This window comes from Ranitomeya variabilis, chromosome 2, assembly GCF_051348905.1.
Source record: "Ranitomeya variabilis isolate aRanVar5 chromosome 2, aRanVar5.hap1, whole genome shotgun sequence".
Taxonomy (NCBI): domain Eukaryota; kingdom Metazoa; phylum Chordata; class Amphibia; order Anura; family Dendrobatidae; genus Ranitomeya; species Ranitomeya variabilis.
Window position 1 is genome coordinate 368,325,562 of NC_135233.1, and position 5,061 is coordinate 368,330,622.

General features: G+C 37.2%; 1 pseudogene; it reads right to left on the reverse strand.

The window, feature by feature from the left end:
• Positions 1 to 3,374: 3,374 nt before the first annotated feature.
• Positions 3,375 to 4,631, reverse strand: LOC143803766 (3-galactosyl-N-acetylglucosaminide 4-alpha-L-fucosyltransferase FUT3-like; annotated as a pseudogene).
• Between the last annotated feature and the right edge of the window lie 430 nt (positions 4,632 to 5,061).

Sequence of the window (5,061 nt, forward strand, 5' to 3'; positions counted from 1 at the left end):
GACTCGCCTTGTATGGGTGTGAGTGAGCCGAGTCTTGCACTGAGCTGTGTTATACCGTAGTGTTACTCCCGCCTTACGCTACAGTATTGCAGAACAGAGGAAAATCACTAATTTGATTTCATATTGTAGCACCATAATGGCAGCGACACCTTCAGTAGGTGACCCTATGAGTATATTTTCACAACATCTTTTTCAGGTGGTTTATGCTTCAGGAACCACTTGAAAAAGCTTTCAGAAAACACTATGTAAAAAACAACTCGTTGTTCATATCATATGTTCAGTTGTTTGAGTTTCTCTTAAGGTTTCCAAAGATGCCAAGCAATTAAAATAAGTGACTTGTCCACTCTTCTGTTGTTTACCGCTTGAAATAAGCTATATTCTGTGCAAATCAAGTCAATGGGAAGGCTCAAAAGAAACAACTGTAAAAAAATGACCCCAAAATTATGGAAAATTATAACAAAAACATCGGCAGTCAAAAACATTGAAATGAAATATAAAACAAAATTTAGCACGGAAGCGCCTGGTTAAGGCATGGAAAAGTCCCATATGTCTATATGGGGACATATATTAATTCCATTCTACAATCAAAATTTGAATGTTGCAATCCTTATAAAAAGAGTTATATGTCCAATATGTCTCTAACTCAAATTAATAATAATTATTTTAGTTTATGCTCAGTGGCATGAAGCTACATATCCTTTACAGGCTTCTATGGTAACCACTCTTATTCATTGCTACATACTCAATATTCTCATCATTAGAACTTTCATCCCTGTAATATTTGATCGTATACACTTAGGAATCTATAACGGTTCTACACATTTACATTTATACTGCGATCAACGGAATGTTTACCCGCCTAACAACAAATTGTCAGAGTGATTTTATTTCTATGTTGTTTGTATATCACTTGTGTATTATAACGGATTGTAATTAGCTAAAGCTAATTAGTGCACTGATATGTCCGCCAGATAGACAACATAAAAGTGGTCACTTCCCAAGACTAGGCATCATGATTAAGGGTGCGCAGACACCTGAAACGCGTTGATGCATGTCATGTGAATTTGTATCTCTGACTGTGTATGTCCTCAGAATTTATTACGTGACTAAAGAATCACAGTTTGTGGAGCCGGAGTCTCTTCATTTTTGCATTGAAATAAAATGCTCAGGAAACAACAACAACAACAAAAAATATACAAAAGACGCTTTATGAAAAAACACCACCTGTGCTTCCAGAAGTGTCTTCTTCTTGAAAAACTTGGCAGGTTCACTTTGCCTAAACAAGTGTGCACAAACCCTAAAGTTCTTCACAAGTTTTAATATTAATAAATAGGAATGATATTTGTAAAGCCTGATTGCATGAAGATTCAATTAGCACATACACTAATTACACAAAAAGGGACCAGCAGTGGCATAATTTAAAGTTTGCGAGCCCAAATGCAAAATCTCCAAAAGGGACCACAACTATCTTGGGTCTTCAATATTATTGGTCTCCTTGTATGGTATAAAGGAGCTTTTAAGTCCCCCATGATACCCCAGGACTAAGTGAGACAGCATCCCCTGCACCCACTATAGTTATTCCCCTGAGGACGAGCTCGGTATCTGTGGACAGTATTGTACAAAATGATCTAAATTTCTTACCTTTGTGCTAACGATCTGAGTTGTGAAATGCAGTCTTGATGATCTTCTTTGAAAGTCCTGACTTTATATCTTCAAGACCGAAATCAATGCTCCTTATTACTTTAAGATAAGCATGAACTACTTGATGTACTCTATTGTCTACTAACTTGGTAATGAAGATAGGAGAGAGCAAACTAATGGCCATCTACTGATCTGTATCATGGAGTCAAGGCCTTTGGTTTGATAGCAAATATCTCCAATTTCCCCCAAAAATGCTGTCAAAAAGCCTAGGATTGTAGAAGTAATTCCTAACTATGGCTGCTCAATAACTGCTCTTTACTCTTGCTTGCAAATATGAAATTAGGTGATGCGGTCACGATTACATCGCACTCCGAGAACGGAGTCATAAATGGTATCTTGTAATTTGGGTTAGCAATTATCGTAAAAAGTCACATTCTAAACTTCCATATAGTTTTATAGAAAAAGAACAAAGGGCATAAAATGCAAACACAGAGAAATGCGGAAAAAAAAATCTACTGTATTGCACAAGAACAAACCAGGCAAAGCATATGAAAATGACTAAAAAGGACCCAACATAAAGGGTCCTATAGTCATCACTAATGAGGTTGCACAACCCCTGATGCACCCATATGTCAAAATGATAAACCTTGTATTCAAATATAAAAAAAATAAAGACCCATGTCAATGAGTGTGGATGCAAATAACACAAAAGCAATATTTGTGTGTAACAAATAATCAATCTGGTATAAATCAGTGCAAGAGTATATACTCTACACAATAAACAACACAGACGAAATCACTACAAAATGATGAGCGATAAGTTCCCAAGCACATAAATATATATATATAAGTGCAAAAGTAAGAGACATGGAACAGTATACTGAAAATAAGTGTAAACAGGTTGGCCGGGAGGTTTTGGGGTAGATTTCAGACACATATCACTGCTTACTAAGACTTCCTCAGGCATTTCTAAGGTGTCCTTATATAGATTTTGTTTTAGATTTCTTATTACTACACATTGTAGTCTTTTTAGTGGTTTAATAACATATGCATAGAAGTATTTCAACTGATATTATATGTTGAATGTTTGATAATAATAATAAGGCCTTAAGATTACTAATATTGGTAGGAGGATAAAAGTTTACAAATCAGTTTGCCCAAGAAGAAGCTGTCGGGCAAAACCCAGGGTCTTCTTATTGATTTTTGTGTTTTATGAGCTTGTATTTGATCAGTATTTTGTAAGTATAATTAAAGCCATATTTTGGATAAAGTGTACCTGGCTGGGCTGCTCTATGATTGGTTATCTTTTGAAGTGATTGATATTAGGAGACGAAAGATCTTGCTACCTAAAGAGGCCGGGAATCTTTTATCATAGATCCCTTCCATATGGTTTGTCTGGTCTGTTGATTGTAAATGTGAAATTAAATAGATTTTAAGATATTTCCTTTCCATTTTTGTTTCATTCTGCTCTTTCTCTTTGTAATGTGATGGTATTTTAAAGTGTGTAGCAACATTGATAACGTACAAACATTACTGGAATGTCATGGGCAGGTCAACTGTTAGCTGTAAACTATGCAGTCAGTATGAAGAACCATGGTCTGCTTAATGGAGGGCTTCAGGAAAGGTGTTCTGTCTCTGATGTCCTTAAAATACTGTGTCATGTTCCACCCCCTTAAACTTTGCTCTAGAAGTAAAACAATTTTGTTCCTTTAATACTAAAAAACCTGTCTTTATTAGTCATCAAGAAACCACTTTGCCACACTATGTATGACTTGATACCTTATGCTTTCTTTTATTATCCTGCAGGCTTTGCAATAATATTGCTCCCATTTTTTACAAGGGTTCAACCTCCATTGGGCTCTCCAATTGAAATACTTTCTATATTTCTCACATCTGTGTCCAATTCAAGAAGGTAGGCAGCAAGTTCCTTTGCAGATGGGAAATCATCGACATGTATGAAGGCATCTCCGGGGACAAAGCGTTCATAATTTTCTCGAGCGCTGCCAAGTACAAACGTCACTGCCCATAAACCCAAAGCATTCACCCATAGTTTATCCGTAATGTAATCTGGGTAGATGGAGTTCTCAAATGCCAAATAGAATTTGTACTGAGATATGGTGAAATGAAAATTCTCCTTTTCCAGTTTCATGTGTTTGGCCCCATAAAGATCAACAGATATGTGCTTCCTCAGCTCCTCATAATAATACATAAGACGAATGCCGGGATGCCATTTGCTGACCACCCAAGATATCAACTTGGATTGTGCCGGAATTGTAAAGTTTTGAGGCTCCCTCAATAATTCGATATGACCGTAGGGAGCATAAACATCTGAATCATGACAGAATGTCATCGTCATGTTGAATGAATTATTCAGAATGTCCAGGTTTGAGATAATAAGTGGTGGCTCCATGTTGAGCCACACACAACGTTGATAGGGGTTTCTGGGGTAATGAGTATTTATTGCCCATAATATCTACATGATGGATGATGACGGCATTGGCTGCACTATATAGACCTCTATCTGCGGTTAACTTACCCCCTGTAATTCTAAACTCTGTCTCACATCTGTCTAATGGAAATTGAGCAGCCCATAGCCAGTTGCAAACCAGGATTAGAGTCTCTTTTGGTGGTGGAAGGATTGTTGGCTTTGTGGTTGTCACATTTTCAGCTTCTGTTTTTGATGTTGTTGTTGTTTGTGGATATTTTGAACATTGGAAATTCAGGTTAATGTGTTTCCAACTACATGAAAGAAGGAATATGGCGAACAGTAGGGCGATTATGATGATAGGGTATTGATTGGCCTTTGCCACCCTACTTTTTTCCTTCTGTAAAGAGCAAAAAGAATAAATAATGATTATTGCACATTTTCAAATTAATTCAAATTATTAAGGTTACTTTTTAAGTTGTTGTCCAAAAGACTTGATCGCCTTTGAAATTGTTGCCACTTTGGTGGTGTAAGGCCCTCATTTCCTTACATGTGAACACTCCATGTTGGGTGTTCATCTGCTGGATTGGGTATAGTGAAAGACCTGTCCGTCCCTATTATACTATATCTACTGTGGTGAAATTGATGCCACTTCTGTGGTGTAAGGCCATCATTTGTTTAAATGTGAACACTCCTTGTTGGGTGTCCATCTGCTGGATTGGGTGTAGTGAAAGACCTGTCGGTCCCCATTATACTATTTCTACTGTGGTGAAATTGATGCCACTTTTGTGGTGTCTGCCAATAATTTTTGGAAATGTGAACACTCCTGTTTGGGCGTCCATCTGCTGGATTGGGTGTAGTGGAAGGCCTATTGGTCCCTATTATGCTATTTCTATTTTGGTGAAATTGATGCCACTTTAATGGTGTCTGTCAGTCCCTACTATACTATTTCTACTTCTGTACAATTGATGCCACTTCTGTGGTGTAAGGCCGTC